This window comes from Podarcis filfolensis, assembly GCF_964270895.1.
Source record: "Podarcis filfolensis genome assembly, chromosome: 1".
NCBI lineage: Eukaryota > Metazoa > Chordata > Lepidosauria > Squamata > Lacertidae > Podarcis > Podarcis filfolensis.
In genome coordinates this window covers 46,978,828-46,992,426 of record NC_139604.1, presented here as the reverse complement: position 1 = coordinate 46,992,426, position 13,599 = coordinate 46,978,828, and the positions used below count along the sequence as shown (strand labels likewise).

Genomic DNA, 13,599 nt, shown 5'->3' with positions numbered 1-13,599 from the left:
TTCTGTTGTGAATTCTATAGGTTGTCTTAGGCATGCTACTAACAATCAGATGGGCAGGGTGTAAATAAAATTAATTATTATTATTATTATTATTATTATTATTATTATTATTATTAACATTGCAATTATTTACATGTCTGTTCAGATGTAACCACTGGGCTATAGATGTTGAACCACTGGGTTCAATAGGGCTTACTCCATCTTCTAGAAAATGGGTGTAGGAATGATGGCATTCTCATTCTCATTCTCTTCTACCTCCAGTATAATAGATGATAGATGATAGATAGATAGATAGATAGATAGATAGATAGATGATTAGATAGATAGATAGATAGATGAGAAGAAGAAGAAGAAGAAGAAGAAGAAGAAGAAGAAGAAGAAGAAGAAGAAGAAGAAGATAACAATATTTTTCCTTTAAGAGTTGTTGTAAGGAACGTCTGTGAAAGAAATGCTCTAAAGCAGAGTTGGGTAGAAGATAGACTGGGTTCACTAGACGATCACTAGACATCATGCAATAAATCAGCAAGAGTTTCTGAATTCCAATTATTTTACAACAGCAGTCAGGAAAGGCATTCCCACTTCCCGCCCCCCACATGGCAAATTAGTCTGTTAGAATCTTTGGATCAGTATGCAAGGAAAGTGAAGAATTGCATACAAAGATCATTTCATACAACTGGAACCTGCAACACGATGTTGCAGTGTGGAGTGCTCCTGTTCACACCCTCTCCAGGGCATTCTATCCCATTACCCCTCATCCCTGGTTCCCATCCCCCTGCTCCAACCACCAGCCAGTTTCCCATGATCACTGTCCTTTGACTGTTTGGGGCCTCCCCTTTTAGTCTACCCCGTCCCTTTACTTCAACTTCTGGCATTTTTGGAAACCTAGGGATTTCCTGTATCTTGCAAATGCATTCCTTTTGTGAGCGGATGGTGCCATTTGGGGTACACAATGATCTACACTCAGAGAATTAAGTTTGTTATTAGTGTAGAGGATGCTGAGCTTCAGAGTACTGTTTGAACTGAATATGCAAAAATATACTGGCTAAAGGCTGACTTATGCCATGATTGCCTTGTCTCTAGGACTGGATTCACATGACGCACACAGAATTGTTTGGGGCATTTCCAAGCATTGCTGGCCCTCAGAGAAGTATGGCACTGGTGGAAGATCCACATGTTGACCATGGTTTTAACTATAGAAAGGCATCATACAAAGAAAATGATGATGGTGGTGGTGGTGGTGAAAATGGAAGACCCTACAGGAATAATTTCTACCAAATGTGTATCATTAGCATAATATATGTCCTCAGTTAAACATTGCATAACTAAATGACAAAGCAGGTTCTGCATCTCTTTAAAGTTTTGTCTTCAGCTGGTGTGTCTGGACCCAAAAGAGCAGAAGTAGAGCCCTGCAGGGTCAGACCAAAGCCAACTAGAGTCCTCTGGAAAGTTCACAGGAGGGACCTGAGCACAATAGCCCCCTCCCACTTTTATTCTCTAGTATCTGGCATTTGGAGGTCTTCTGCCAATTCTGGAGCTACTATACAGCCATTGTGACTGGTAGCCATGGATAGCTAGATCCTCCATGAATTTGTCTAATTCCATTTTAAAACCACCCAAGATGGCCACAACCAGTACATCTTTTGGGAATGAATTCCACAGTTCAAGTAAACTCTGTGTGAATAAGTACTTCCTCTTGTCTTTGCTGAATCTGTCACCATTCAGCTTTATGGGATGATTTGGGGTTCTAATACTATGGAAGAGAGTTTTAAAAAACAAATCCTTAATTTACTTTATCCATTTCATTCACCTCAGTCATGTGTTCCCGAACGTTGCAGCCTTTCTTCACAGGGGAGTTGCTCCAACCTCCTGATAATTTGAGTTGCCCTTTTCTGCCCTTTTCCGCTCTACAATAACCCTTTTGCAGTCTATTGCAGTTCACAATATCACACTATCACCATACAAATATATGGTTAAAAAAATTAAGAGGTGGGTTTTAAATGCGTGTAAGACTAAATATGGTTCCCAAGTCAGATAAACTTCTACACACACACACACACACACACACCCAGCAGGAACATTTTGGAAATTATGTAAAATTATTATTATATTGAATTGTTTTGGGGCTTTTTTTAAAGAAAAGGTTTGTGAAAGGCTCCCCACCACCAGCAGAAACTGTACTTGTAGCAAAATAGATTTTTCTTCAGAATATCACAGTACGTATGCCTGCTCCATCATTCTGTCTGATCCTCCTATGCCAATATCCCTGTGACAAGCCTGCTTTAAGTCTACCTAAAAGGGCGGGGTATATTTGTTCTCTTAACAGTTTCCTTATCTCGGTCATATTCCAACTACAGTAGCAAAGTTATGTTCCATGTGGTGGTTCAGATTAGTCTATCAAAGGAAAATGTTGTTGTTTTTCTCTTTCCAATATTTAAATTATACAGATAGATATCAAACTTTCCCGCCCAAGGCCACATTCCTTCTGTGCACGATGCATCATCCCCAGTATGAGGGGAGGAATTCAACATCACACACTTCTGGTTGTTCAGCCAGCGCAAGCATTGGGGCTTGCTAGATGGAATGGTTCCCCCTCTTCTCCCCACTGGGGTTCTTCTGACTGTCCCCAAACCAGTTTTGAGGGGGGGCACAGAGAAGAAGGAGAAAAGCCCCATTGCTCAAGTGGAAGTATAACACCCTTCCTCAATCAGGCACAAACCACATCCTATTCTAAGGGATATGAGCTAATGCTTCTTTCAAACCTACCGTACTTTTTGCTCTATAAGACTCACTTTTTCCCTCCTAAAAAGTAAGGGGAAACGTGTGTGCGTCTTATGGAGCGAATGCAGGCTGCGCAGCTATCCCAGAAGCCAGAACAGCAAGAGGGATTGCTGCTTTCACTGCACAGCAATCCCTCTTGCTGTTCTGGCTTCTGAGATTCAGAATTTTTTTTCCCTTGTTTTCCTCCTCCAAAAACTAGGTGTGGCTTGTGGTCTGGTGCGTCTTATAGAGCGAAAAATACGGTAATTTATTTTGGGGTGAGGGGTTCCTTTGGGTACCAAGGAAGGTCTCTGCAGGAACATGTGTGCCCACAGCTGCCACCCTGGAGAAGGCTTTAGGAGAAGGCTAAAGAAACTACTCATTTTAAAAACAAAAACACCCAAAAGGTCTGAGTTAAACAGGCTCCCTGCTTTTTCCTACACAGAAGGGTAGAATATGCATGCATGAAAAAATAAATAAAATAGAAACATTGGAATGAAGTAAACATAAAGAGGAAACAACCGTGCTCAGATATTGTTCTTGGCTGTGAATGTACACGCATCCCTTCCGACTCTAGCATTCCGCATGGACAGTATTGGTTGCTGGTTGCATATTTGTAATGTGGAATGGGAGCTTCATTTATGTGACAGCTTTAGTTTCATGGGGTCTGAGGGTCTGCCCAAATGAACAGGCAGCTCCGGGGCTTAGGGCCAGCATTCTGCCACCGACAGCCATCCAGCTCCAAGTAAGTGGTGAAGCTGAAACTAACCTCTGTATGGGATATTATACCACATCCATATTGCCCAAACAGTACATCTGTTGTGAGGGGTGGGAACTTAACAGCTGCAATTTCCCAGCATTTTGGAACTTGAGTGAATGTGGAAAACCCTTAACACTACAGGTAAGACAAAAGCAGTTTTAATTTGTTGGTTAAATTGAACACTATATGGCAGGGACTATGTAAGTGGTTGTTTTTTATTTTCTTCATTTTAGCCTTCTAAAATATTTGGTAATCTCTTGAGCCATGGAATAATGGCATAATGGTAGTATATACTTTTATTTTCTCCCTTGTGGTGTTTGCAGTTTGATAAATATTTCATTTACAATTTACAATTTTATTTTAAATACCCTGGAAATGATGTCTCTAGTCTGTCAATGGCTTAGTCATGGTTAGTTTGTAAATGCGTGCGTGTGTAACACACGCATACAAACACAAACTTCTGGCCAGAGAATTCAGCTGCTGTTTATTTCCTTTCCAGTCCTATGAAAATACAAATTTTAAGAAAAAGGAGAGGCGGAAGCAATGTTCCCCTGGAAGCAAACATGCCATTGCACAATATGGAAATGCTTCATTTGTCCCCAGAACTGTGTCCTCAGTCAATGGAGCAAGTGGAGGTACAAATGGTCCCCATTACCACTTTTGGGGGCCTCTGTTTATCTGCGTTTTGTCATGAGAGTAAAAGAAGAGCCCAGCTGGATCAGATCAAAGGCCCACCTAGTCCGGCGATCCAGATGCCAATGGGAAGCCCACAAACAAGGCCAGAGTACAAGAACTCTCTCCTCACTTGTGATCCACAGCAGCTGGCATTATTCATATGCACACTGCCTTCCAACACTAGAGGTAGAACATAGCCATCCTGGCTAGTAGTCACTGATAGGCCTCCATGAGTTACTGTCATTCCCCTTTAAATTCATTTTAGAGTTGGCAGCTATCGCTCCATTTCCAATGGTTATTTCCATAGTTTTAACTATCGCTGTGTGAAGAAGTACTGCATTTCGCTTGTTCTGAATGTCTCACCATTCAGCTTCATTGGAGGACAATGGATTCTAGCATTATGAGAGAGGGATTAAAAAAAATCACTAGACCCCCATCACTAGGCATATTCATAGATCCAGTGCGACTCATGCAGTACATTGGCGATTAATATACACAGAATAATAAGTTATACATTCTTTATCAACCTTCTAAGAAAAATACAAAACATTAAACAAAGCCACAGAGACTTGCGAACTACCCAGCCTAAGATGAACTTATAATGTCTGGCTTTCAATAGATTTTTCAAATGCTTAACTCAGTCTTTTAGATAAGTTCATGAAAATACCAACAAAAGGTAAGTTCGGTGTTATTCACAATACCGAGAGATGCTAGTGGAGTTGTAGATAGATGTTAATGAAGTTGTAGACGACAGGGTGCTGGCGTTTTGCACCTGTTTCGCCCTGGAAGTCCAAGTAATCAAGAGGCGGCTGTTCGCCCCCAATGGGGCCCTTTTACTGGGGCTTGCAGGTAGCAGACTCCCAAGATAGTTTTCCGGGCTTCTTCAGTGGTCTAATCTCAAAGTTTGATACGTATATTGATATTCAGTCTTATAGAGAATATTCTTTCTTGGCTTAAGCTAAAGAGACTGATTTGCTTGGCATATTCACAGATCCAGGCAGAATTGTGTGTGTGTGTGTGTGTGTGTGTGTGTGTGTGTGTGTGTGTGTATTCTAGTATGATGCCTTTGTCAAAGAATGTTGACCAACACATGCCTCAAATGGCATCAACAACCTAGGAGCTTGCGGTCTTATCATAGGACTTGATGAAAAGTGCTGAATTTGATATATTTGTTGCCTGGTGCAAGGGAGAGTATCCAATTTGCTCATTGTTGTTCATTGATAATATGCAAAAATCTATAGCTGTACAGCATTTCCCATGCATTAAATTGCTCAGATTTATCTAACTAAATCTACTGGTACACCTGATGGTTTATGTCAGGTGTGGGAACAGGGTATCAGGAAAGGAACAGATACAGAAAAATGGAAGGAAGCGTAGACTAAAGCTCCATTTTATTCCTCATCAGCAAGATTTAAAGAGAATTATTTTAATTTGATTCATAGGTTGTATCTGACTCCTCATACTCTGAGCAAGATAACTCACACTACCAGCCCAAATTGTTGGAGGGTGTGTGGAGGGCTAGGTAGTACATTTCACCACATATAATGGACCTACCCAATGACTGAGGAGTTTTGGTAGAAGTTTTTTCAGGAGCTCCAATTGATTACAGGGCAGCTGTTGACAACATATACGCTTATGGCACGGTTGCCCATCTTGGATAATGGAGGAAAATAGATGCTATATAAGAGTTCATCAGCTTCCTTAAAAAAAAAATTATGGCCTATTTGGTGGTAGCATCAAACTGGGAATTAGTAACAGTTAATTTGGTGAAGGAGTGGTATTCTCAGATTTGATTGGTGGCCTTATGGGAAAACTTACTTTTCAACTGAGGGAAAGGAAGAATCCAAGGAGAGAAAAAAACATGTTTTATGTGAAATTGTGTTGTTTTATTAAATATAATTCAGTCAAAGAGCATGATTGGCTTCCTCCATCAACTGGTGCGGCTTTATGGAGTGATATTATAATAGGCTGACTGAGTTAATTCTGTCGTCTTTTTATTGCTTGGCTAGCTGATTATTTCTGTGATGGTTCCCTGATGGCTTCACACAGTATTTATTTGTTTGAGGGTTACAGATTGTATATTTGTGGGAGATTTTCTGATGTCTGCTTGTTTAGCTCTTATGTCTGCTGTAACCAAATGTATATGTGTATATGCTCCAAGTTTACAGTGTTTGTTTGCTTGTTTTTCGTTGATATGAAAAGTCTTAATAAGCTGTTCTTAAAAACAAAAAAGCATGCATATTCATTGGTTTGTAAGGGATTGGAAAGGATTCTAAACAAGCTTAGCCAGCGCTTGTCCTTCATTAGGAAGACATGCCCCATAGTTTCTACATGTAGACCCAGCCAGCATGGTCAGTAGTCAGGGATGACAGAATTGTAGCCCAAAAACATCTGGAGGGCCACAGATTTCCCATCCCTAGGCTACAGAGATGTGAAACAGGGTCTCGCACTAGCAGACCATGCATCTGTTGAACAGTTAAAGGTAAAGGGACCCCTGACCATTAGGTCCAGTCGTGACCGACTCTGGGGTTGCGGCGCTCATCTCGCTTTATTGGCCGAGGGAGCCGGCGTACAGCTTCCGGGTCATGTGGCCAGCATGACTAAGCCGCTTCTGGCGAACCAGAGCAGCGCACAGAAATGCCGTTTACCTTCCCGCCAGAGCGGTACCTATTTATCTACTTGAACTTTGACGTGCTTTCGAACTGCTAGGTTGACAGGAGGTTGAACAGTTAGACTACAATATATTTCAAAAACTGAAGACCCACTTGGGAGCATTAATGTGCTGAAATGGTCTTTAAAACACAACACATCATCAGGCCTCAGAATTTTTCAGAAAAGAAGGTAACAGTTAACAGGGGGTATGGTGATCTGGGGGCTGAAAACAGAAGATCTGGATCATATTTAGATGTTGGTCCCAAAGCATCCCCTGAAGGCACATGATGCAGCAATTTTGCTGAAGTCAATAGAAGTGGCTGGTGAGGAGCGGTGGCCCTCAGGAACTGGCAATGCAACAGGGGCAGGGCAATGGTAAGGTTTGGTCTCACTGTCAGAAGCACCAGATTGGGTGCATTAGCAAAGCCAATCTGCTCCAACTTTACTTTATATTGAACTTTATTACTTTATTACGGCCATTGGCCCATCACACAACAGTTTCCCATACCAACATAATGTACTTAAAACTCCAATTTTAAAACCGCCAAAACTTACAAAAAACAGACAAGAACCAAAGCAAAATAAAACAAAAGACCAACATCATACATTACACTAAATTTGTAACATGAACATCGCCCTCTACTCATAAATTAGTAGAAGACATCAATGGTGATATCACCTAATTACATCCTAAAACATAGATCATAGTTTAGAGGGATTATCCGAGCCGCACAGGAGTCCGTTTCTCTTCTTTAGGGATAGAACGCTGATCAAGAATCTGGCAACCATGAGTGATCTTAAGGGGTCATCATCATTTAGTAGATATCTCAGTTTGGCTTCATTTGTATCATCGGCAATTCCCTTTAGATATTGAGCAAGAAACTTGCTCCTGGCCGATGAATGAAATGCACAATCAAAAATTATGTGATGCAACGATTCCGGTGCCCCACAATTACAATCACATAAGAGCGATATCTGTCCATTGGAGAATCTATTTCTCAGCACGTTCGATGGCAATCTGCTCCAACCTCACAGTATGTGGCTGTGACCCCAATGCTGGGAGCCAGGTCTGTAGCAGCACCCCTCCCCTCAAGCCACTCCTCAAAGATAAACAGTTTAGAGCCCGGTCAATGCCTGGACAAGAAACTGATTTGAGCAATATGATTGGGGGAAATAGACAAGGTCTAAACGAAATAAATAAAAGGTTATGAATTTTGCCCTATTTGAAAACAGTGGATGTGCGATTCCCTTCAGACTCTGATATCCACATTTGCACTCCAATTGAATTTATTTCATCAAATCACAGGGTGTGTACATTATATACCTTTAAAGCACATTCAAAGCACATTTATCCTCTCCCTCCAAAAAACCCCCAAAATATGTGCACTGTCGTTTGTTATGGGTTTCTGGGAGTTGTAACTCTGTAAGAGGGAAACTACAGTGCACAGTATTCTTTTAGGGAAAGAATGTGCTTTGAATATGCTTTACAGGTGTCCACAGTCATAAATGACATCTAGTCCAATCCCTGCTGATGCAAGAAATCCACTGCAACTTCAGCATCCCTTCTAGGTGACCATCTTAGAAACATCTAACAAAGAAGTCTGTTCCACTGTTGGACAGTTCTTTCTCTCAGGGAGTAAATTCTTCTTCCTATTGAGCCAAAAACCCTCTTTCTTGTAATTTGACTCAGTGGTTCAGGTCATACCCTTGAGAACAAGAGGAAATAACTTCGTTCCCATTCAAATATTTAAAGATGGCTATCATACCACTTCTTGGTATTCACTTCTCCAGAGCCTGAAATGTCAATATGCTGTGGTTGAACTATACGTTGAAGATGTTGGCTTCAGAGATTTAGGAAGGAGCTGGTGGGTTGGGGACCTTGATTGGTATTATTTATCTATATTAAACACAACCTAACAAACTTTAAAAAACAATGGAGTGGGTTGAATTCAATTATATAATAATATTATAGCAATGCTAACCTGATGCGTCCCCTTTCCATCTTTGTTTTAACCTGGCATTGAATGATAAATAATAGAAACCTGATTAACCAGTAATGGTTAATGAGGAGCAATGGTTAATCAGAATCTTAGAAGAAGAAAGTGGTTCTTCATTTGGGGAACTGCAATTTTGGGTGCTGCAGTTGATTTGGAGCAAAAACTGCTTTGGGACTACTTGTCACTATACGCTCATGCTTCTTACTTGCTCAACCTGTACAGCTGTAAATAAACAAAAACATATAAAACACCATAAACATCTGTCAGAGCTGCCCGAGATCCCAGCTCACAAAGGACCAACGCCGCTTCGTTGTTAATTACGAAAGTCTTTATTGAAGTTTAGTTTCACTTCCACAGCTGCAGCGTGCAGCTCTACGTCTCAAACTCTAGACCGCTGAAGCTCCGTCTGAATCTCCTCCCCCCAGACACCAGTTTAAGACTCTAGCCTTGCTCCACCTCTTCCTCTGCTCTTTCCTCCTCTGGTTCCGCCTGTCCGTCGGGGTCTCGCCCTTTCTAGACTCTTCTGTCGCTGAATCCCCTGAATCTTCCCCCTCCCTCCGGCGGGCTTTAGGAGCTGGTTCCCAATCCGGGTCTCCTGCTGTCCCTCGCGCCTGTACATTTGAACTTGGCGCGCGCGCCCAGCCGGCAACTTTCCTCCTGACCGTTTCACTGCTGCTGTCACTGCTTCCCCCTTCGGGGAGGCTAGCTGCAACTGACCTCCCCTCCGTTCCCCCACTCTCCGATGGAGGCGTGGTCAGCCCTGACTCATCTTCTCTCCCCGCTGGAGGAGACGCTGGTCCTGACACATGTGACTCTTCCCCCCCACTATGCTCTGGTGGGGAAACTGGTCCTGATCCCCCGCTGCTGCTTTGGGGGTCCCCGCTGGCTCCTTGTTTCTAGTGCGTCCCCCCTGGGACCCCCCTTGCCCTGACCATCGGCGCCCCCTTCTGGGAATCTTCTGATTCACTGGAGAAGCTCATGGAATCTCTCGGGTCACTGTCATACTCCCCTACGCTGCCCTCGGATTCTTCTCCTTCGCTCTCCATTTCCTCTCTCCCCTGTGCTCCTGCTCCCGAGCCCCTGACAACATCCATTGATCTCCCACTAGGCACTGATGCTGTAAAACAACCCCAAGCTTTCTCACTGTTTAGGAAAACACAACATGATATAAAATCCTATTATAAATTGCAGATTTTGAAAATAACAGTAACAATAATATGTTACCTGGATGGGAATCAGTACTTTCAGCTTTGATCTCAACACTAACATTTCTAATTCAATAGTTCACATCCAACTCAGAAGGCACAGCACTTAGGTTTAAAACAGTTTGATCCAGTTTACAAGAAATAAGATAGAAGTTAAAAGTGAGAAATTTAAAATCTGAAGGGAGGTGGATTTGTCTGTCAATAAAATCATTTTTCTCCTATCAATAATTTTTTTCTTCTAAAAAAACCAGAGTGACTGATGAATGGTTGATTGAAATGGCAAGATCTGTTGCTCACTTTTTTTCAGTTCTGACACTCTTTCTCTGATGCCTGCTTGTCTCTAGTCCTCGAAACTTTATCTGCAAATGCTTCAAGTCTAATGCTCTTTGCAGCAGCATTAGACTAGAGGGAGGGGAAACATGGCAGCTCAAGGCTTGCCCAGCCTCATTCCCATGGCACTAAACTATGGCCTAGGATTCTTGCAATAGAAAAGCAACCACCACAACAACTGTGAAGTTTTTAAATAATCCCTAGAATGGTGCCAGGTCAGCCTGACAATTTAATGAAGCTTGATTTTAATAGTTGCATGGCAATGTATATTTTCAACAACAACAATTGCCTGAGATCAGATAGAAGATAGTGAGTTGATTTGATCCATCTTCTTTGATCTGCTTCTGCCTCACATAGGTACTTCTGTCTTCAAAGTAATTATGTAAGAGTCAATTCCTATGGCCACTTCAGTTCAGTAAGCATGGTAGCTTGGGAAAGCAGGTTAACTATAGAAAAGTGGCCTTTTTCTGTGTGCTTTCCATCCGCAGTACGAAATATGGCTTGGGTTTCCCATGCTATGCTGTGACAGTGCATCATAAAGAAATTCCACACGGTGAAACTGCAGCAGAAATGGCACAGCAAATCGTCACCATCTGCAGCCTCTATAGAAGCATAGAATTGTAGAGTTGGAAGGGATCCCAGGGGTCATCTAGCCTGCCCCCTGCAAGGCAGGAATCCTGCCCACATCTGACCCTAGGGGGGCTCAAACCACCAACCTTCTGGTTAACAGCCAGACACACTGACCCATTGCACTACTTGATGTAGGATAATTAGTTTAGCCCATGTTGAACTCACATTGAATTAGAATAATAAAATCATAGAGCTGGAGGGGACCACAAGGATCTTCCAGTCTAACCGCCTACCCCCACAAGACATTTGCTGCCTCAGTATCCCTGATAGGAAGTCCTCCAGCCTCTGTTCAAAATCTAATGAAGGACAGTCCACCCCTTTCTGAGGCAGTCTGTTCCGCTGTTGGAAAACAAATTTGCTCTAACATCTGACTCATCTCACTATCTCACATAGCTACGTAGGTGAAGCTGCACAGGCACACAACAAACTGGTTAAAGCTTTGCACAACTGCGGCATGTGCCAGAATAGCCATGCTTCCACCAGTGACATCGATGGACCATCTCCACTGGGCTGTGATGTGTCTGTGCATTCAAATCAAAGGCCACTTTATTGGTCGCCACCTGAAAGTTTTAATCTGGCTCCTCAGTTGCTCACCATTTCCCACTAGTGGCAGAAATCTCCATGAATCAGTTTGATATGGTTTGGGTGCTGCACATCTTTGAGAACCTTTGGGGTGAGCTTTCCATATGGACTGGCCTTGGATTGCATCAGAGGGATGAGGCATCTTTTTCAGTCCACAGGCCACATCAGCCCCTGGGCAATCTCAGGGTGGGAGCACATGCCAGTAGATGGTGGGACCAGAAGCAAAAAGTGAGTGGGGCTGAGGCAAAAAGTGGGAGGATCAGTCTTTTTGACTTCCTTTTGTACACTAGGACACAAGTCCTAGTGTACACAAGTCAAAGGTTTATACAGAGCTTTTTTCATATATGTGTGTGTGTGTGTGTGTGTGTGTGTGTGTGTGTTTAGGGGTACTCTCATTTCCCTACTCATATTGAAATGCTGCCCCTCAATGAGGCCAAACTTAGATTCACAAAATGTTTAGGGGTATGCGTACCCCTGCATCCCCCCCCAAAGCACTGGGTTTATATACACCCACCACACACACACACACACACACCCTCCAGCTAGCAAGAAAAATGCATTTATCACAGGTCAAGCCAGGCAAAAGCACTTAAGGAAGGACTGTTCAGGGTGTGGCCTGGGGATGAGGAGAGACAGAGGCACCAGACGGGGCACATTTGGCTGCAAACCTGAGGTTCCCCATCCCCGGATTGCATGTTAATTACCCATGCCAACACCACTGGCTCATGATTGGGAAATTCTGCTTTGATGAGAGTATGGAATAACGGGATCAGCCACTCCTCATGGAAGGCCAATTCACACATTCCGCGTGGTGTTCCAGCAACACAGACTTTTTACTACCAAAGGTCAAGATAACACACACACACCCTTCATTCCTTGTATAGAAACTGAATGGATTGGTATTTGACTCTTGAATTGTAGAGCAGGGGAAGCTTCAGAAAAGGAGTACAAAAATGATATGGGCTAGAGCAACTCTGCTACGAGGAAATGATACAAAATGTCTGGGCTTTTTAGGAGGAGGAGAGTAAAGCAGAGGAGATGATAATGGTGTACAAGACTATTCAGTTTGGAGAAAGTGGATAGAGAAGTTTTTCTCCCTTTCTCATAAGACTTGAACCTGGGGCCATTAGTTGAAACCGAATGTTGGAAGATTCTGGACAGGCAAAATGTGTAAAGTATGGAATTCCCCCTGCTGCCACTGCCCAAGACAGGCTTGCCACCATATTGGATGACTTTAAAAGGGTTTTAGACAAAAGCATAGAGGATAAGCCTATAAATGGCTACTAGCCATGATAGCTATGTCCTCCTTCAGGTGCCAGAGGCAGTATCATTCTGAATGCCAATTGCTGGGTATCATAAGTGGGATCTCCTTTCAGGCTGCCCATAGGCCATCTGTAAGGTCAGTATGCTGAAGTAGATGGGCCATTGGCCTGATCCAGCAGGGCTTACTTTCATCTGATGTTCTCCTCTCACTTCAGAAATGGAGGTGGGGCAGTATCCTCCACCATAACTGCAGGTGCAGGGCAAGCAATGTGGCACACATGGAATTGCCATCCAACAGAAGGGAGTACATGGGAGTCAGAAGGAATGGCTGGGCAGGTGATGGTAGTGTTGAGAAACAGTGGCAAACAGACACCAGCATTCTCTGACTGAGCCAGCTGCCCCATTCTGCCTAAGGGGAGGGCCTGCCCTGCACAGAATTCATTTCAGCAGCCTCTGTGCCACTACAGGCATGCACCACTTGGTCAGTCTGTTCCCCTTCACATGTTTCTCCATAGTGAGCTCCCAAGTAGCCAGAGCTAATACCTACTTGGGCAGGACCCTTCCTGACACAGGAGCTAAAAGGTGTGCCTGTTTATGGGTTGTGTGCACACGAAGTCTCCAGCTGTGTGTGCTTAACACTCATCACCTGCATCCCTTAGGAGAGATCAACCTGCCCAGCTGTGATCACCTCTCTGCTCCTTCCAATCCAACCCCACTAGCTGCGTCCCGCTTCCAACTTCGGTTATGT

At 43.2% G+C, this 13,599-nt stretch overlaps 1 protein-coding gene across 1 annotated transcript in view; it reads left to right on the top strand.

The window, feature by feature from the left end:
* GLI2 (GLI family zinc finger 2) overlaps positions 1-13,599 on the top strand; it is a 304,721-nt gene that overhangs the window by 84,245 nt on the left and 206,877 nt on the right. The gene's annotated exons all lie outside the window — the stretch shown is intronic.